This window comes from Dendrobates tinctorius, unplaced genomic scaffold (genome assembly GCF_039654945.1).
Source record: "Dendrobates tinctorius isolate UK_male_01 unplaced genomic scaffold, ASM3965494v1 ptg000193l, whole genome shotgun sequence".
NCBI classification, from domain to species: Eukaryota; Metazoa; Chordata; class Amphibia; order Anura; family Dendrobatidae; genus Dendrobates; species Dendrobates tinctorius.
The window spans coordinates 302,475-324,434 of record NW_027361860.1 but is presented as its reverse complement, the minus strand read 5'-3'; the positions used below and the strand labels follow the sequence as shown (position 1 = coordinate 324,434).

At 46.4% G+C, this 21,960-nt stretch overlaps 1 pseudogene; it reads right to left on the bottom strand.

Annotated features, from left to right (window-relative positions):
* Nucleotides 1-18,471: 18,471 nt before the first annotated feature.
* LOC141056018 (guanine nucleotide-binding protein G(q) subunit alpha-like) lies at nt 18,472-19,210 on the bottom strand (annotated as a pseudogene).
* Between the last annotated feature and the right edge of the window lie 2,750 nt (nt 19,211-21,960).

Here is a 21,960-nt window from a genome sequence, read left to right as displayed (position 1 = left end):
ATGAAGAATCCAAAATTTTCCCAAAATTGTGTCCTTAACCACATCTGTTTTGGGTGTTGCAACTTTCCCTTTTGTGATCACATCATTTGTAATATCACCTGACCACACAGATTCCTCTTAATCTCTTATTTCTATATTCCAGTAAAACACATCTGTAGGACGGCATTCCCATGTGTCTGTCTTATTAGTGTGTATGTAATCTCTTGTGACTGTGTGAACTTAGTCTTGGGTCCTGTGGTAGCATGTAATATTATGTCAGTGTCGTGAATGAAGTGTAGCACAATACAGCATTTTACACCATAACCCATGCAAATGTTTCCAGTAATATCTGCTGAATTGTCTGGTATGTCTTCATCTATTAGGTATTGTAGACTAGATCCTCTTGGACTTTGTGAATGTAGAGTTTTTGGAAAGGTTCATTCACTTCACTATTTATTCCATGATGTAAAAGATCTTCTGCATAGATCAGTTGAAATAGTATAGAGAAATGTGATTCCCATCAAACAGCTTTTCCTGAGAAATGTCTTCTGCAGGATTGGTGTTGAATCAAATCCATCAAAGACAGGATGTGTCATATTCCAGCTTTTATTGGAATCCATTTCTTCCTAAAATAAATGCAGTATCATTCTGCAATATACAACTTGCATTGATCAACATGTACCCACACTTTATTGTCTGTGGGTAATTTTAACCACATTAGATGCTGTTGAATAAGAATCATAACTTGTCCCATGGTTTCAATAACCTCAAAGGGACCTTCCCAGTTCCTTTCCCAAGGTCCATTCTTCCTGACAGTTTAATCCTCACTAGAGCCCCTTTCTTGAATGGAGATTCATATGGTGTCTCCATTCTCTGCGTTCTTGATGCAGCATGTGGAAGTATGGCTTTCAAGCTTTCCTGCAACTACTGCAACCATTTGGGCCTTGCAACAGCATCTGTTTGAGGTGTGGACAAAAATGGTTCAGGTGGAAAAATTGCTTTTCTTCCTGTCATTAGTTCGAAAGGAGGATAATGAGTTTTGGATGAAGTCGTTCCTCACACTCATCAACCCAAGTATCTCCTTTGTCCAAGAACATCTTAGCAATTCTGGATTTTATTCTTTTCATAGTTTCCACAATACCAGCTGACTGTGGATGGTAAGGTAAATTAAACTGTTGTACCCCTAGAATAGTACAAACTGCTTGTATGACTTTTCCCTGTAAAGTGACTTCCTCAATAAGAGGTGATCATTCTTGGGATCTACCAAGTACAAAAGACATGATTAAATAATGCTCTCTTAAGACAAAGCATCATCTTTCCTGACAGGTAAAATACAACCCATTTAGAAATAACATCTACTGCAACCAATGCATACCTGAGACCATTTTTACCAGATGGTAACAGATCAATCTGTAACATAGACCATGGACCATCTGCAGGTGCAATTTGGAGTAGTGGAGGTTTGTCCTTTTGCTCTTGGATTCATTTGAGCACAAACGAGACATGATTGAACAATACTTTATATAGTCTCTTCCATCTTTTTCCAGTAAAAATTCTGAGAATGCCTAACATTTTCTGTTGGCCTAAAAGACCCAAACTTTCATGATTATATATTGTGAACTCAACCTGTAGATGTTTTGGTACCACAGGACGGAACTCCCTATTAAAGTCATGACTAGAGTTGAGCGATACCGTCCGATATTTCAAAGTATCGGATCGGAGTGGATCGGCCGATCTTTAAAAAAAGTATCGGTATCGCCGATTCCGATACCGGAAGTCCCATTCAAGTCTATGGGACTTCCGGTATCGGAATAGGAAAAACCCTGTTTTTGCCTTGTACAGCCTCTCTGGGGTCTGTACGGGCCTTTCGGGGGGCTGTGCCGGCCTGCCAGGGGGTCTGTGCAGGCTCCGGTGGGCTGTGCCGGCCTGCCGGTGGTCTGTGCAGGCTCCGGGGGGCTGTGCCGGCCTGTCAGTGGTCTGTGCAGGCTTCGGGGGTCTGTGCAGGCATCGTCCGATGGGACTACAAGTCCCATCGGGCGATGCCTGCTACCATGACAGTGATTGACACATTAGCCAATGATGGGACAGTAGTAGTCCCATCATCCGGCAAATGTGTTAAATGTTAAAAAAAAAAAAAAAAAAAAAAAAATACTACATACATAGTACATGCATGCTAAATACATACTACATGCTAAATACATACTACATGCTACATACATGATACATACTACATGCTACATACATGATACATACTACATGCTACATACATACTACATGCTACCTACATGCTACATGCTACATGCTACATGCTACATGCTGCATGCTACATGCATGCTACATGCATGCTACATGCATGCTACATGCATGCTACATGCATGCTACATGCATGCTACATGCATGCTACATGCATGCTACATGCATGCTACATGCATGCTACATGCATGCTACATGCATGCTACATGCATGCTACATGCATGCTACATGCATGCTACATGCATGCTACATGCATGCCACATATATACTACATACATACAATACATACATAGACATACAGTACATATAACATAGAGTAACATACTTACCAATACTTGTCACATTGTTCCCCGAAGCCATTGTCTTTTCCGGAATAAATATTAACATAACAAACCACAAAAATACTCACCCACGATCCGAAGCAGTCCACGAGTGTGTCCCACGACGATCTTGGGTAGAGAACTGCAGCATCAGCTGTTGCTGCCGTTCTCTACGGGCTGCAGGAATCCAATGACGGAAGGTAGGTATCCTTCCGCACTGTATTCCTCCGCCACTTAAAAAAAAAAAAAAAAGTCCCTAGTCTCACTTTATGCCATTGCTGTGTGGGAAATTCCCACGCAGCAATGGCATAAAGTGAGACTAGGGACTTTTTTTTTTTAAGTGGCGGAGGAATACAGTGCGGAAGGATACCTACCTTCCGTCATTGGATTCCTGCAGCCCGTAGAGAACGGCAGCAACAGCTGATGCTGCAGTTCTCTACCCAAGATCGTCGTGGGACACACTCGTGGACTGCTTCGGATCGTGGGTGAGTATTTTTGTGTTTTATGTTGTTAATATTTATTCCGGAAAAGACAATGGCTTCGGGGAACAATGTGACAAGTATTGGTAAGTATGTTACTCTGTTATATGTACTGTATGTCTATGTATGTATGTAGTATGCATGTGGCATGCATGCATGTGGCATGCATGCATGTGGCATGCATGCATGTGGCATGCATGCATGTGGCATGCATGCATGTGGCATGCATGCATGCGGCATGCATCTGGCATGCATCTGGCATGCATGCATGCGGCATGTGGCATGCGGCATGTGGCATGCATGTGGCATGCATGCATGCGGCATGTGGCATGCATGTGGCATGCATGCATGTGGCATGTGGCATGTGGCATGCATGCATGTGGCATGCATGATTTTTTAATTTTTAACACATTAGCCGGATGATGGGACTACTACTGTCCCATCATTGGCTAATGTGTCAATCACTGTCATGGTAGCAGGCATCGCCAGATGGGACTTGTAGTCCCATCGGACAATGCTTGCACAGACCCCCGGACATCAGCACAGTCCCCCGGCAGGCCGGCACAGACCCCCACAGGGTGCACAGACCACCGGCAGGCCGGCACAGCCCCCCGGCAGGCCGGTACAGACCCCCACAGGGTGCACAGACCGCCGGCACAGCCCCCCGGCAGGCCGGTACAGACCCCCACAGGGTGCACAGACCACCGGCAGGCCGGCACAGCCCCCCGGCAGGCCGGTACCGACCCCGGGCAGTCCGCACAGCCCCCCGGCAGGCCGGCAGAGACCCCCGGAAGGCCCGAAATGACGGCGCATCATGATGCGCGCACACACCGCGCATCATGATGACGTCAGGCCGTCAATCAACTTTGAACTTCCGATTCCGATGCCGAATTCCGATATTGAAAAAATATCGGAAGTCGGTATCGGAATTCCGATACAGCAAGTATCGGCCGATACCCGATACTTGCGGTATCGGAATGCTGAACACTAGTCATGACACAAAACCCCGTTTAAACAAACAAAAGGGAGGTTATGGATCCACTTGGGAAGCAACAAGAGATGTCTGTCTTCTGCAAAAGGGATATGTGGGTCTGTTCTTGAACTACTGAAGCCTCGAGAGGTTTATGTTGAAACACTTTTCTTGTCACGGCTGCCTCTTTGGCTAGAATATCTGCAGTTGCTTTTCCAACAGATAATTTATCATATTTTTTATGGGCAGCGACTTTGACAATAGAATGAAAAAAAAAAAAAATGGTTTTGCCATTATCTCAAATTGTTTATAGCGTGTCACTGTGTGTAAGGCCATGTGCACACGCTGCGGTTTTGCAGCGGTTTTGGCCCTGCAGAACTGCAGCAGTTCCGCAGACATGGTACTTTACCATGTTAGCCTATGGGTTTTCAAAACCACAGTGCTCACGCTGCGGTTTTTAACCTGCGGAAAAGCTGTGATTTTTTTTTTCTGCAGCATGTCAATTGTTTCTGCGAATTCTGCTGCGGTTTCACACCTTTAACATAGTAGAGGTGTGAAACCGCAGCATAACCGCAGGACACTTTACCTGCGGTTCCGCAGGAAAAAACCCGCAGGTGAATCTGCAGTGTGTGCACATACCCTAAGGCTGTGTGCACACGCTGCGGATTAGGTGCGGATTCATCCGCGCAGATTTTGTAAAATCCGCAGGTGAAACCGCAGGTCAAAATACCTGCGGATTGCTCTGCGGTTTTGCCCTGCGGTTTTTCATCTCCTCAATGGAGGAGATGGCAAACCGCAGGGGAATCCGCAGAAAGAATTGACATGTCAATTCTTTCTGCGGATTGAAAACTGCAGATAATCCGCGCGGAAAATTCCGCACCGTCTGCACTGCGGTTTTTGATTCCCATAGGGAATCATGGTACTGTACACCGCAGCAAAATCCGCAGCGTGTGCACACAGCCTCAGAGTCTCATTAAATTGTACAAAGCCTTTCTTTTCCCAAACTGGCAAATCTGTCAGTGGGTGATGGTGACACAGTGCCGACATATTCCGCAGCACTTTACATTTTAGAGGGGGCTTGTACAGACAATATACACTACTGCATACCAATAGACAGAGCAAAACAGATACCAAGAGGAATGAAGGCCCTGCATCATTCTGAAGACCATTATCTATGTATTGGAGGCTTCACATTATCTGACCTTGTATCTAGTTCAGATTCGCTCACAATTAGGAGCCATCTATTATCAATCATCTTGGTGACAGACAACTTCCACCCAGAACAGATCAGCTGCAGCTTCTAGAATAACATGGTGATCTGAGAAACGTCTCTTCCTGCCATTGGCCTCACATCAGCTCCTCAGTGCTGCTCCTATGTGGTCACTGGTTATTGTGAGGCTCATTAGTATAATCCAACATTTCCCCTCACCTCAGGTGTCTCCTTCTCCCTGGAAGCCAAAAATTTCCTTCTGCATTAGGCTGTTCACCCCTATTCTGAGGATGGACAAAACCTGATCCCTGAATTATGCAAATGTTGATTAAGTAAATTTGTGGGATAATGGCTTGTTTAAAAAAAGTTTGTTAGAATTTATTACTTTTAATTAATTTCAGTTCCGTGATCTGATCAGTTTTCACCAGTGGAGATATCTGGCAGTAAGGCTAAGTGCACACAGTGATTTTCTTCCTGCAGACTTTTCTGCGCAGATTTTAAGAAATCCGCAGGTCAAATAACCAGCATTTTTCCTGCTGATTTCTTCCTTTTTATTGCGGTTTTCCTTCAGTGGATTTTTTCCTTCAGTGGATTTGGAGAATGGAGCAGGTGGAAAACCGCACAAAAGTGACATGCTGCACTTTTTGGACCACACAAAAACCGCGCGGAAAAGACGGCAGCGTGTGCACAGTGGTGTTTTTTTTTCAATTGTTACCACCCACCTTTCGTGTCTCCCCTCTTTCCTCCTAGACTGTAAGCTTGCGAGCAGGGCCCTCATTCCTCTTGGTATCTGTTATGATCTATGTGATTATTGTTATGCTGTAATGTCTATTGTCTGTACAAATCCTCTCTGAAATTTAAAGTGCTGCGGAATATGTCGGCGCTATAGAAATAAAATTTATCTTTCATTGATTTAGGCTGTGTGTACACGATGCATTTTACCTGCAGATCTGCAGCAGATTTTACCGCACAAACGCTGCAGATCCATAAAGTGATTTACAGTACAATGTAAATTAAGATAAAAAAACGCTGTGCACACGCTGCAGTTTTTTCCACGCAGTTTTTGTGCAGTCCAAAAAATGCAGCGTGCCACTACTTTTGTGCGGTTTTCCACCTGCTCCATTCTCCAAATCCGCAGTAGAAAACCGCACAAAAATCACTGGAAAACTGCAATAAAGAAATCCGCAAGAAAAATGCAGGTCATTTGACCTGCGGATTTCTAAAAATCTGTGCGGAAAAATCCGTAGGAAGAAAATCACCGTGTGCACTTAGCCTTACATTATACTGTAAATCACTTTGCGGATCTGCAGCATTTCTGTGCGGTAAAATCCGCTGCGGAGCCGCTGTAAAAATGTATCGTGTGCACATGGCCTAAGTGTTCCATTGTTCTGCAGTGCTCCCAGTGGAAAGATTTAGTATTGCAGTATTCAGTGACATGTCATGGATGTCCATAATGGTTGTAATTCCAAGAAGTCTTAGAAAATTTCCACTTCTGATGCAAGATTGTGTGATGCTTTATGCATGGATCAGTCAGGACCGTAGACTTCTGTCTCAAGATTCAGGTTCTGTTTTTATCATAAATTAAAGCTGTTGGCTGTCCTGCCTCTATTACCAATTCTTCATCAACTGCCAAGTTCAGGCTCATGCACACGTCAGTGTTTGGTCAGTATTTTGCATCAGTGTTTGTATGCCAAAGCCAGAAATGGAACTTACCGAGAAAAAAATACAATAGAAAGACTGACTCCTGTTCCTTATTTTGGAGACATTCCTGGTTTTGGCATACAAATACTGATGAAATACTGATGTGTGAAAGAGGCCTTAGTCTGAGTTGACAAGTTGGCATATAATCTAGCAAAAAATGGCACTCAGCTTGGTATTATGGTGACAATTTATTCCAGGAGTAATACAGGTTTTGGTCAGACAAGTGACCTTCAGTGTAATATTTTAACATAGACATAGATGATCATGGACACACATGAGTTGAGACTGGGCAAGAAGCTGCATGAAGGTAAAACTTACTCGCTGTATTACCCTGGCTTTGTCCTCATGCAGTCCAAGGACCAGATCACAGCGGGCAATGCAGCCAGGAAGGACCACATTGAGAGGAAAGCATCCATCTCCAACAAGACCACCAGCTGCATATTCAAACTGCTACAAGAATCTGGTATCAAGATAGCATTTGTGGCTAAGTGCAGTGCAACTGGTTCATTGCCACTCTGTGAGATGATCCCTATAGAGTGGGTGTGCAGGAGAATAGCCACCAGTTCATTCCTGAATCGGAAAACTTTGTAAATCAAATGGATATTCGATGATTCCTGTTGTGGGCACTCTGACTCAGAGCACAAGTTGTCGAAGGTAGATATCCATGATCTGTAATACGGTCCAGGTCATTTGGATAATTATCTGTGGAATCAGACAGTTGATAATCCCTTCTCCTATCATAGCATTCTTGTATGACAGGGTCATTCCATAAATATCTCACTGCATCTACATAAGGGATCTCAAATGAGCACACCTTCTCAATATCAACTTCCCGAAATAACAGTGCATGGCCCTTGTTGTGTTGATACTTAAATGGAATTTTAAGGGTCTCCCTTGCCCAAATCATAGCTTGCATTGCAGTGAATATGTTCTGGTACACAAGCTTAGTGAAGCCCCTCTTCATCAGAGTAGCCAGATCCATGGATAATCCTTATCTGCTCCCGGAGGGCGTCCCTCTTGTCTTGGCGGAGCTGCCTGTCTCGTCACTGATCCTCCGAGCTTCCTTGGCCTCCTCGCTGAGGCAGCACACCATGATGGACTGCAGAATAGTGTTGAGCGATACCCCCTTATACTGAAAAATATCGGATCAGAATGGATCGGGTGATCTATAAAAAAAAAAAAAAAAAAAGCATCGGGTATTGCCGATTCCGATCCCAGAAGTCCCATTCAAGTCAATGGAATAGAAATATCGGAATTAAAAAAATGTTTTTTTCCCTGTAGGTTAATTCTACATGAAGGAAAACAACTAATAATAATGCAGAATTTATTGTGGGATGTATAGGAGACATTAAAGCCATAGAGGTTTAGCCCGATGAAATGGAATAGCAGGAACTTTTTTTTTTTTTTTTTAAAGACGTTCGTAGTTACAAAGATATTGACTGTTAAAGTCTTTAATATTGTGAGATATGTATGTTTCACTACTTCCTTGATCTTCACCTTCTTTTTTACTTATCCCACACGATCTCCTTCATCATCCTCAGCAGCATCTTTTTCATCAACTTCTTCACCTTCATCTTCTTCACCTTCTTCCTATTCTTTTATTACATTTTTCATATTCTTCTTATTCAACTATTATTCTTCATATTCTTCTTCTTCATCTTCTTCCTATTCTTCTTCATCATATTCTTATTTGTCAGGCATTCCTGTAGATGTAATCTATAAAAGTTTGAAGATTACATCTTCCGTTCAGCCTGTCACAAAAGATTTACAACAGGATTTGTCCGCGTTCAGTTTGGCATGCAGCAGCAGGCCTTTTCCAGGGGCAACACGAGGAGGAACGGACTCACCCCCCCCATACACTGCTTAGTCATCTTCTGCTTATAAATTGGATAATATCATTTGCTCAGATTTTTAGTCTTATGCTTAATGTTCTTCTGCTTTTGGTTTATGTGCTTCTTGTTCTTCTGTCTCTTGTTGTTCTGCATCTTGGTGGTTGTCTTCATGTTCTTTGTCCTCTTGGTCATCTTCAGGGTCATTGTCAGGGAGATCAAGAACCAAAAACCATTTCCACAACCTTGAACTTGGAAAAGTAGCAGAAGGTACAAGAAGGCTGAGGAACTGCCGAGAACCAGCTGACGGTACTAGATCCCGGATGGGTAGCAGAAGGAACAATAGCAAATGGAACTAGCGAGGACCAGCTGACTGTGCTGGAACCCAGATGGGTAGCAGAAGCTGCAAGAGCAAATTAAACTAGCGAGGACCACCTGTTGGTGCTGGAACCTGGAGGGGCAGCAGAAGGAAGAAGAGCCAATGGGACAACAGTGGACCAGCTGACTGTGCTGGAACACTGTTACTAAGCAGGAGGTACCGGTGCTGCAAAGCACTACCAAGGACCAGCAGACGTTGCTGAAACTTGGATACCGAGAAGGAGGCACCTAGGCCCAAGGCTCTGCTGAGAACCAGCTGACGGTGCTGGAACTCGGATGGGTAGCAGAAGGTACCCATAATCAACAAAGTTGCAAGGCCACCAGCAGGACGCAGTTACCGAATCCCACAGTCCAACAGGGGGGTGCTTGTCCTATTGGCACTACGGAACCAGCCTTTAGTACCAGAACCCGCAGCCCACATAGGAAGCACAGAAACTGCAGGCACCTTAGACTCGGCTAACCCGACTGCAACACGACAGGACAACGTACTGGTGGCAAAGTGACGTTGACACTACCCAGAAACAGCAGGTGTGCTGGAACCAGGCTGGGCAGGAGGGTGTACCCGTGCCAAAGACACTGCCGAGAACCAGCTGACGGTGCTGGAACCCGGATGGGTAGCAGAAGGAACAAAAGCCAATGGCACAACTGTGGACCAGCTGATGGTGCTGGAACACGGTTTCTAAGCAGGAGGTACCTGTGCTTTAAAGCACTACCAAGAACCAGCAGACGTTGCTGGAACTCAGACACCGAGAAGGAGGCACCTCTGCCAAAGGCTCTGCCGAGAAACAGCTGACGGTGCTGGAACCCGGCTGGGCAGGAGGGAGTACCCGTGCCAAAGACACTGCTGAGAACCAGCTGATTGTGCCGGATGGGTAGCAGAAGGAACAATAGCAAATGGAACTAGCGAGGACCAGCTGACTGTGCTGGAACCCAGATGGGTAGCAGAAGCTGCAAGAGCAAATTAAACTAGCGAGGACCACCTGTCGGTGCTGGAACCTGGAGGGGCAGCAGAAGGAAGAAGAGCCAATGGGACAACAGTGGACCAGCTGACTGTGCTGGAACACTGTTACTAAGCAGGAGGTACCGGTGCTGCAAAGCACTACCAAGGACCAGCAGACGTTGCTGAAACTTGGATACCGAGAAGGAGGCACCTAGGCCCAAGGCTCTGCTGAGAACCAGCTGACTGTGCTGGAACCCGGATGGGTAGCAGAAGGTACCCATAATCAACAAAGTTGCAAGGCCACCAGCAGGACGCAGTTACCAAATCCCACAGTCCAACAGGGGGTGCTTGTCCTATTGGCACTACGGAACCAGCCTTTAGTACCAGAACCCGCAGCCCACATAGGAAGCACCATAGACTCAGCTAACCCGACCGCAACACGACAGGACAACGTATCGGTGGCAAAGTGACGTTGACACTACCCGGAAACAGCAGGCGTGCTGGAACCAGGCTGGGCAGGAGGGAGTACCCGTGCCAAAGACACTTCTGAGCAGCAACTGGCGATGTTGGAGCCCAGGGGTCAATCATGCAGCAGGATGAGGCCTACTTGGAGCGAGTTTTATATTGGTTGTACACAACTACTGATTGTAACCGTGCTACACTTCGGCCTCTGGCTCTACTGTCTCTAGTATTTCCCCTGGCCTCCAACCCCGCCAGTCGCTGCTCTGTAGTGTCATCTGCACAATCCACACTTGTTCCTGGGTTACAGGGGTTCAGTCACATCAGTTGATCCCCCCGATGTGTGTCAGGTAAGGTCTCCTGCTCTGTCCACATTCCCACTACTAGTAATGGGAATAGGGAAAGAGCAGGAGACATTGCCGGACACACCAGGGGATCAACTGACATGACTGAACCCCAATAACACAGGAACAAGTGTGGATTGTGCAGATGACACTTCAGAGCAGCGACTGGCGGGGTTGGAGGCCAGGGGAAATACTAGAGACAGTAGAGCCAGAGGCCGAAGTGGACCACGGTTAATAATCAGAAGTAGTGTGACGGTGTAGGCAGCAGGAGACTTTGCATTCACACAGCAGGGGAGCAGCTGGCGTTACTGAATCCCACAGACACAGGAGCGAGTGTTTCTATCTGTGCGGACGGCACTTCCAAGCAACAACTGGCTGTGTTGGAGCCCAGGATAAAGCATGCAGCAGGCGGAGGCCAACTTGCAGCTGGTTTTATAGAGGTTGTAGACTACTACTGATTGTAACCTTGCTCCACTATGGCCTCCGGCTCCATGGTCTCTAGTATTTCCCCTGGCCTCCAACCCCGCAAGTTACAGCTCTGAAGTGGCGTCTGCACAATCCACATTTGTTCCTGTGTTACTGTGGCTGTCATGTCAGTTGATCCCCTGATGTGTGTCTGGCAAGGTCTCCTGCTCAGTCCTCATTCACACTACTAGTAATGGGAATGTGGACAGATTAGGAGACATTGCCGGAAACATATCAGAGGATCAACTGACGTGACTGAGCCCCAGTAACTAAGGAACAAGGGTGGACTGTGCAGATGCCACTTCAGAGCAGCAACTGGTGGGGTTGGAGGCCAGGGGAAAAACTAGAGACAGTGGAGCCAGAGGCCTAAGTGGAGCACGGTTAAAAATCAGTAGTAGTTTGAATGTGGATGGAGCAGGAGACTTTGCCGTCCACACAGCAGGGGAACAGCTGGCATTTCTGAACCCCACTAACACAGGAGCTAGTGTGTTTTTCTCTGTGCAGACAGCACTTCTGAACACCAACTGGCCTTGTTGGAGCCCAGGTTGAGGCATGGAGCAGGCTGAGGCCTGATGTTTTGGGCATGTAGAGTCAGCAGGAGACATTGCTGTCTACACAGCAGGGGAACAGCTGGCGTTACTGAAGCTCACTAACACAGGAGCTAGTGTGTTTTTCTCTGTGCCGACACATCTGAGCGACAACTGGTTGTGTTGAAGCCCAGGGATTATAGTTCAGGTGGTATAAACATGAACACAACAGGAGACCTGGATACAGTTGCCAACCAATTATTTAGTCGGGAAGAGGACTGGAAAATTCTGGAGAGATCCAAGCCTTGCTCATTTTCAGAAAAGTAAGTCGGTCGATGTTATCGGAAGATAGTCGCGTGCGACTCTGTTAGTACACCACCTGCGGCACTAATGAAGTGTTCCGATAATACATTGGCATCAGGACAAGCCAGCACCTCCAATGCATACTGGCTAAGCTCTGGCCATTTATCCAGCTTGGAGACCCAAAACTTGAAGGGGGAAGAGCCATCTGGGAGTACACTGACAGGGCAAGACATGTAGTCTGTCACCATCTGACGGAAACGTTGCCTCCTGCTGACTGGAGCCATCAGTGATGGTGTAGACAATTGTGGCAGACACACAAAACTTTGCCACATTTGGGCCATAGTGATCTTGCCTTGTGCTGAGGTGCTGCCTCTGCTCCCTCTTTGTGCCGAGTTTCCTCCACTGCCTCGATGCACAGAGCTGCTTTGTAAATCACTAGCACCACTGCTGTCGGGTGGAATGGGAAAATATGATGGACTGCACCAGTGTGTCTTGGTACTCCCGCAGTTTACGCTCCCGGTTCAACGTTGGTATGAGGCTTTGTAAGTTGTCCAGGTAGCGAGGATCTAGGAGGGTGTACACCCAATAATCAGCCGTGTAGAGAATGTGGGCGATGCAGCAGTCGTTTCTCAGGCACTGCTGCATGAAATCAACAATGTGCTGCAGACTCCCAACTGCCAAAGAACCGCTGTCCCCTGCTTGAGGCATGATTTCTGCCTGCTCTGCATCACCCCACCCTCGCTGTACATACTGACTAGAGCTTTGTGCACCTCCCTCCTCTGGAGAGATGTCTTCCTCCTCCATCGACTCCTCCTCATCCTCCTCACAAAGTGTCCCCTGCCTAGGCCTTTGTGAGGAAGCACGTAGCGCAGACTGTCCAGAAGCAGATGGCATTTGGGACTTCTCATCCTCCACCTCTTCCAAAACCTCATCCCTTAGTGCTTGCAGTGTTTTTTGAAGCAGGCAGATAAGGGGGACAGTCATGCTAACTAGTGCATCATCTGCACACTCCATCTGCGTGGAATCATCGAAGGCATGCAAAACGAGGCAGATGTTCTTTATAGAGGCCCACTCAGTGGTGCTGAAGTGTGACTGGCGCACTGTTTGCGCCTGATGCAGCTGGTACTCCATGACTGCTGCCTGCTGCTCACACAACCGCTCCAACATATGTAACGTTGAATTCCACTGGGTGGGTAGGTCACATATGATGCGATGTTCCGGAAGGCGTAATCGGCGCTGCAGAGCAGCAAGGCGCGATCTTGCCGTGCTGGAATGCCGCAAGTGAGCGCACTCTATGCGGACCTTGTGCATCAGTGCATCAAGATCCAGATGATCATGCAGAGCTTTCTGATGGATTAAGTTCAGCACATGTGCCAGACATGGGATGTGAGTGAGGTTACCTAGTCAAAGAGCTGCCACCAGATTTCGGCCATTGTCACACACTACCAAGCCCGGCTGGAGATTCGCTGGCACAAACCACACGTCGCTCTCCTGCTTGATGGCATTCCAGAGCTCCTGCGCTGTGTGGCTTCGATTCCCCAAAGAAATTAATTTGAGTACAGCCTGTTGACGTTTGGCCACAGCTGTGCTCATATCGGTCGTAACAGGCTCCTGCTGCGTTGTTTCTGAGGAACTTGAGTAGGAGGAATAGTCAATGTGTACAGACGGGATTCCTGCAATCCATGGAGTTGGCAGAACACGTACAGCACCACTCTCCAGATCTGTCCCCGACTCCACAACATTGACCCAATGGGCAGTGAGGGAAAGGTATCGTCCCTGTTCTTGGTTACTGGTCCACGCATCGGTGGTCAGGTGGACCTTGCTACTAATGGCGTTTAGTAGCGCTTGTTTTATTTTTCCCTCCACATGATTCTGCAGGGCAGGGACAGCTCGCCTGCTGAAATAAAAGCGGCTGGTCACAGTGTATTGTGGGACTGCCAATGCCATGGAGTCCCGGAAGGTGTCAGTCTCCACCAGCCTGAATGAGAGCATTTCAAGTGTCAGTAGTTGGGCAATGCCAGCATTCAGAGCCTGTGCTCGGGGATGGTTTGCTGAGTATGGCCGCCTTTTATCCCATCCCTGTGCTACCGATGGCTGTCGAGTGGCCTGGGAGTGTGAGGATGACTGGGAACGTGGTGTGCTGTGGTTGGAATGTCACAGGGTGTCCGGACAACAGTGCCAGAGGTTCTTTCTTGGCAATGCTGTGAGGAAGCCGAACCAGTTGTGTGTGAGCTGGAGGAAGAGGCCCCAACACGAGCTGAAGAGGTGGTACGTGGTGCTGTACGTTGGCCTACGTCTTCAGTGTGTCTGTAACTCCAGCTTGTGCTTGGTCTGCACATGTTTCCATATATTAGTGGTATTGAGGTTGCTGACATTTTTCCCTCTTTTGACTCTGACACAGCTTGTATTTGACAAAGCAAATGTCATCAGCAACTTTGTCAAAAAAGGACCACGCACTGCAAGTCTTGGGAGCGCCCGTTTTGCCTTTTGAAAGAGGAATGCTCCTAACGGGTGCTGAAGTGGAGGCTACAGGCAACCAAGTCTGCCCCCTCATTCTCCCTCCTGTTTCGGCCATTCGGGGAATCTCTTCATCAGAGCTGCTCCCACCACCTTCCTGTTCCTCACGCCATGATGGGTCAAGGACTTCATCTACACTCCCCTCCTGGAACACCTGCTTCTCCTGGGTTGTCTCGCCAGCACCATACGCACCAGAAAGTGGCACCTGTCTCATCATCTGATGCGTACTGAGGTGTGCTGACCATAGGCACTGGCCCACCCGCCTCTTCAGATTCAGAGGGACAAAGCAGTTGCGCATCACTGCATACTCCCGCTTCTTCACATTCTGGAATGCTGCTTGGCTGGCCCCCTCTTTCCACGCCAACAGATTCCGAGAACAGAAGTAGAGACTGTGATGGCTCCTGTCCAGGGCTCTCTGACTGCCTGGGCACTTTGGCAAGTGGTGAAGAGACAGATGGTTGCTCTTCGGTGCTCTTGCCCTGAGAGGATGTGGAAGTCATTGAAGTCGATGCGTTAGCTGACATCCATCCGACAGTGGCTTTAATTTGTTCCTCCCACAGCAGTGGGGTACGGCGAGGTCCTACAAAGCTGCACATAAAGGACTGTTGCCTGCTAAAACTGGGGGATGCTGACTCACTGGCAGCCGCAGCAGGCACAGAATCCCCACATCCTCTCCCTGCAGAATCCCCACGTCCTCTCCCTGCTGAAACTCAACGCCCACGTGCCTTACTCCCTGCCTTCTTCATCTTGCTAGACTGATAAAGATAGGCAGAAAAGTACAAAGGGGCTTAGTGTACTTATTCCTGAACAGCTGGTTACAGGTATAAGAAACACTAATTTTATGGTGTGTGTGTGTGTGTGTGTGTGTGTGTGTGTGTGTGTGTGTGTGTGGCCTACACAACTTTCAAATATAGTGCTTAGTGAATTTTTTTTTTTTTTTTTTGTGAAAAAAAACTAAGGATGTGACCAAAGATTTGAAAGTGATAGTATCACCAACTTTTTGGAGCTATTACGATGCAGGCAGGTAACCTACAATGCAAAAGATGATGCTCCAAAAAAATTGGGTAATACTAATCAGGCTGCAGCTGAAGGGCACAAGCCAGAAAAAAGGCTTCTATATCTACACCTATATATTGCTTGCAACCAACCAATGTAGATGGATGCACACTAATAGCAGAAGAAAAAATGAGCTGCAATGAAAGAAAAATGTGTGAGGCAGTGACGCACGCTGAGCGGCCTACAACCAGACGTAGCTGCAGGACACACTACTCGGCGTGAGCTGCACTCACACAGAGACCTTTCAGACAGCTGTGAACAGTGCAGCTAAGTGGGCACTAGCACTGAAAGGCTGCAGAAAGGCTCCGCTGTCTACTACTAGTGTTTGCAACCAACGTATATGGATACGGATGGAAGCACACTAGATAGAATTTTTGAAAAATAAGCAGCTCAAAAAGAAAAATATGTATGAGGCAGCAGTGATACACGCTGGGCGGCCTACAACCAGACGTGGCTGCAGGACCCACTGCACAGCGTGAGCTGCACTCACACAGCCCTTGCTGACAGCTGTGAACACTGCTGCAAAGGAAAAGAAAGCTACAGTGGTGGTTTATGTAGCCTGGTTAAAGCACAATGTTTTGTAGAATCGCTATTTCTAACTGTCCCTCAGTATGGTGCAGCCATTTGTAGAAGATGGGGGGTGTCCCATAATGCTGCATGAAGTATAATTCAGAATTCTGGTCTGTGATTGCCTCCATTTGTCTTGGCAGTACTGTGCAGCAGTTTGGCTGATTTGCACATGGTTAGTGATGGGAAGGGCTCTTTTACTCTAATTGGGTACTGTTCAAGAAGCTTCTTGAATTATCTTTATCAAGTTGCTCTCCTGGATTGATTCCTTCTTCCACTTCATCTTCTTGGTCTTCTTTCTTCTGTCCACTTTCTCTTCTTAATTGCTGTAGATCTGTGGAACTAGAAGGACAAGTTAGCTAACTTACACTCTCAATGGTAGTGATAACTAAAACTAATTGACCAAACATCTTCTATAATGCATCATTGCTTAACTCCACTTCTATGAAGATGGGTGGCAGGGCTGCCTATGGCGGGAGGTGAGACATACCTTGAGCTTTCTCCTTTCACCCAATATTATTGTTCCACTTCAGATGGGAAATTCCTTCTTGCTGATGGGTATGGTTGATGTAAGTTCCAGCAAGGTCTCGATCTTCAAAGGTTTTCTTGTGCCATTTGGTAAAATAGCTCTTGCCTCTTTTGCACTCACCAAAGGTTGATGAAATCTAGAGAAAATATGTTGGTGCTAGTGACTACCGCACAAGTAAGCACACAATTCCTACTATTCAAGCCACATGTCATTGTCATCAGTACTAATCCTCAATTCCCAATTCAGACCATCCTGACCAGAAGCACAGGCAATCACCACCTCTTAGTGTACAATTGTAAGTGGGAAAAGTCAGGTCCAGCTTCTTGGTGCAGTTGAGCATTTGCTGTTTCAATATATGCAATAGTGCAACACACACAGACCCCTACTGCCGTCCTATGCATTTTGACTCTTGGACTAAGACTTCATTAGAGTCAAAACACACAGGCTGGCAAGAGGTGTCTGTTTGCTGTGATATACTGGAATATGTATTGAAACAGCAATAAATTAGTAACGGCACCTAGAAGCTGGACATGTCTTTTCAACGTTTCCTACTGTTCACTCACTTCTCATGGAGCTTTTCCAAGTCCTTCCCAGAATGTGTAATGGGTTGTCCTTTTAACGTCACAAAAAATGGTTAACCATCTTTGAATTCTTCAGCTGAGTTGGTCAGATAAATTTGAGGTATGTTTTGAATAGCTATTGAATAAAAATTGTGTTAAGGATTTGCTTAGCTGAACATAGAACAAAGTAAATATATTGATTTACCCTTACACACATCTTCCTGCCAGGGCCGTATTGTTTGTGCTGCCCTAGGCACGTTTAGTGCTGCCTCCCCCATTGGTGAGCGTGAGTAATGCAGACACTGTCGTCAGTGACTTGGGCTACTGTCAAATCAGCGATTTTTGCATTTCGCAGCAGATCCGGTAGTTTTTCTGCATTTGCCATGTAACAGATCACTTGTGGCAGCACTGCATTCAGCCTCATTCATTCCCTATGGGACTTGCAGACATGTGCGACACTTGGTTTTGCTGTGATCCAGCAAATGTGGTACTTGTAGCAACTGAAAAAAAAAAAAATCTGCTAGGTAATGAATGAGGCTGGATCTGTGTATAGCCATATAGCTCTTTCAAAGATACTTCCAGCAATATTTTTACATGTTCAGTCTATTAATATGAAATCGGTTTGCATACATATTCAAATGAGGGAGTAGATCTGTTGCTCCAGCTCTATACCCGCTCGGTGCCACCTCTTCCTGATTGACTTGCAGCTCTTTTTTACAGAAGGATACACATCATAGAGGCTGTCAGTGAAGCAAAAGCAGGTAGCACTCTGCGGGAAATAGAGCTGGAGTGATAGAAGGTTAAGATCCACCACAGTCGTTAGGCATAATTTATATATCAAATGAAATGCTGATTACTGAATAAAGGGAGAAAGGGGCCGACCATATAAAGGTGTTAACTGAGTTTGTCTTTAAAAGAGCTACATGCACATATAAGGCTTGGAGGGGTTAAATCCTGCAGACTGCCTTTAAATAAATACATTGGAACATAGTGTATAAGTATGGTAAAATAGCAGTCCTTATTCCATGAAGCGCTACAACTCCTTCAGTCAACTGATCAGTGCTGATGTCAATATTGATAGCCTATTATAAGGATAAGATGAGTGAAGAATTCTGAAACCACAGATATGTGATAATCATCCTAAATGGTGCTTGGCGCTCTTCCATCCGCTTCTCATTATCAGACTCCATGAGCATCTGATCATATTCACTAAGAGCTACAAGGAACATTATGGAGGTGTATCCGCTTCTTCCTTCTCATTGCTGCCCTCCTATGTCCACCATTCTGAAGATGACACTTTGTAAATCAAATGGATATTTGATGATTCCTGTTGTGGGCACTCTGACTCAGAGCACAAGTTGTTGAAGGTAGATATCCATGATCTGCAATACGGTCCTGGTCATTTGGATAATTATTTGTGGAATCAGACAGTTGATAATCCCGTCTCCTATCATAGCATTCTTGTATGTCAGAGTCATTCCATAAATATTTCACTGCATCTAAATAAGGGATCTGAAATGAGCGCACATTCTCAATATCAACTTCACGAAATAACAGTGCATGGCCCTTATTGTGTTGATACTTGTATGGAATTTTAAGGGTCTCCCTTGCCCAAATCATAGCTTGCATTGCACTGAATATGTTCTAGTACACAAGCTTAGTGAAGTTCCTCTTCATCAGAGTAGCCAGATCCATGGATAATCCGTATCTGCTCCCGGCTAGCGTCCCTCTTGTCTTGGCAGAGCTGCCTGTCTCGTCACTGATCCTCCGAGCTTCCTTGGCCTCCTCACTGAGGCAGCACACCATGATGGACTCCAGAGTCATGTCTGCTAACTGCTAGTAGTGCTGGAAAGAGACAGACCCCCACCCTGCAAGTCACAGACCTGCTTCTTTTCCTTGTAAGAAGGGGGATTGCTGTGCAGATTGGGGGGAGGCAAACTGATGAGACGGGAGATCCCTTTAAATAAATACATTGGAACATAGTGTATTAGCATTGTAAAATATGAGTCCTTATTCCATGAAACTCTACAACTCCAGACAGCTGATCAGTGCTGATGTCAATATTGATTGTCTATTGTAAGGATAGGATATCAATATTAAATCCTCAAATCAATTAAACAGATGTTTAGTGCATATGATGTCCACAGAGCTAATACATAATGCTGCCAGCAAAAATTTTCTTGTATAGGTATTACGGTAGCACAGTGGCTCTGTGGCTAGCACTGTAACGGTGGCTTAGTGCTTACCACTGTATATAGTGGCTCAGTGATCAGCGCAACAGCTTTGTAGGATTGGGGTTCAAATCCCACAGAGGATGACAGTTGTGCAGAGTTTGTTCTCTCAGTGTTTGGAGTGTGATAGGAAACCCACACAAAGACCTACTAATAGGATATTTAGATTGTGTGCCCCAATGGGGACAGTGTTGATGATGTACTTAAAGCGCATGGAGTAAAAAGGAACCTGTCACCTCGTTTTGCCACTATAAGCTGTGGCCACTGCCTTTCGTTGCTGTAGGGATTTAACTCGCTCAGGAGCCACAGGAGTCAATCAGGAGGCACGCTCCTTTAAAAGTTCATAGGGTTTATTGCTCCATAACCCATAAACCAGCACATAACATAAGGAATAGCCTTTAGCTCAGGCAAAAGCAAGTATAAGTGTCCATTGTTTCAGGCTCAGTCCTGGAGCCTCAAACACAGGAGGCTTATCCCTCCTCGCATACAGCCAATATACCCAGGCCTCACCGGGTCAGCAGCCTCAGCACGTGGTCTTTATGAAGGTAGCACACCTTCCTCCACCTAGGCCTGCCAGGACCTTCCACATGGCTCAATCAGATGCATGGTCTCTCCCATGTGACCTACTCTGGTTACCTTATATGGTCCATAGCCACGCCCAGCGGGTCATGGTTATGACCTCATCACAGGTCCTTCAAGCATTCATGCACATTTACTTTATTGTGACACTCTTAAACACAGCCCTGGGTGGATTTGTAGATTGATCCTGCCCATCTCATCAATCACCTGAAGGCTTCTCCCTGACACCTGGGATTGACAGATCAGCTCTGCTGATCAGCACATAAGCAAGCCTTCATCTCAAGGCCACCCACCTTGAGATGCATAACGATCCTTCAGCATCCTATACCCATTACCACAATGGATATGACTGTAAGCCCTTCCTGGGACACCCACACAGCGCCCCCTAGCAGACACAGTGGTCACTACAACACAGTGCTTATCTACAGCATTCTAGAATGCTCTTGACAAGCCCCTGATCTGACCTGCAAGATAAGAAAAACATGTTTTATTATACTCACCAGGGGGCAGTCCGGTCTGATGGGTGCGCAGGTCCGGCACCTCCCATCTTCATGCGATGTCATTTTCCTTGATTTGTCATGCTCCTGCGCAGGTGTACTGATCTGCCCTGTTGAGGGGAGAGCAGAGTAAGAAGAGCCTAAAGGAGGTTACCTTCACTGCTCCTTAACAGAACCATGTGGCCAGATAGCAGGTTTGCCCGGGGGGAAGACTTTCTGCCCTGGACATACTGGACCATGTAACTGCTATGGTTGGAGGAACAGGAAGGGGGACTGGACCAGAAGGTGTGCAGGCATAGGGCATGAAAGCAGTGCGTGCCAGAGGGACAGCAGCCTGCAACACCACAGAGAGAAGAGCAATGGTGAGAGGAAATGGTGAGAGCTGTAGTTGAGTACGTGGACTCTGGAGCCTTCATGACCAGAGGACACTGCCCCTGACAGTGCAGAGACAGCGACCCGAGCGTGTAGCCCTGGTGACTGCAGTGGCAAGCTGCTCCTCCCTGCATGGAGAATTTATCCCCTGTAAATAAACCCTTTAACCATTGGTCTGTCTCTGATCTGTGGTGACGACATCAGTACCTGCACATTATTACAGTCCTGCAGTGCGCAGGTGCTTGGCCTCTCTGACCTTTACCAGCTCCTGTGCACTACAGGGCAGATCAGTACGCCAGCACAAGAGCGCAGCACAAAGCAAGGAAGATAACGACATCGCATGTAGATGGGAGGCGCTGGACCTAAACCTGCGACACCCATCAGACTAGACCGCCCCCGGATGAGTATAATATAACTTGTTCTTCATATCTACAGCTTTACAGAATGCTGTAGATAAGCCCCTAAAGGCGGTGGACGCATCTTATAGCAACAAAACGAGGTGACAGGTTCCCTTTTTAATAAGAATATTATTTATTCATTGGTATTATGCAATGTCACAATACCAGGATCTGAGGATCTTCTGTTTCGAGGTCAAGAGCTCTCTGATGTGATGTTGCTGCCTGTCTCGCTGTCTTCCTCTTTTGACACTGCAGTGTTGTGGACAAAATATTGACTGGTTAACAACAAGTCTGGTGTCTATGTACTAACTGAACTATAAACTCTCCCCATAACATGTCCAGCAGACATTGCAGGATTACTATATTGATTTTATTCTATTACTGCTCAGTCTCTGACTAAGGCCTTATTCATGCGTCAATGTTTAAACACATACTTGAAAAAAATGGTATCTGTGTGATTGGTGTATGGTCAGTGTCAGATTTTACAATAAGGGTAT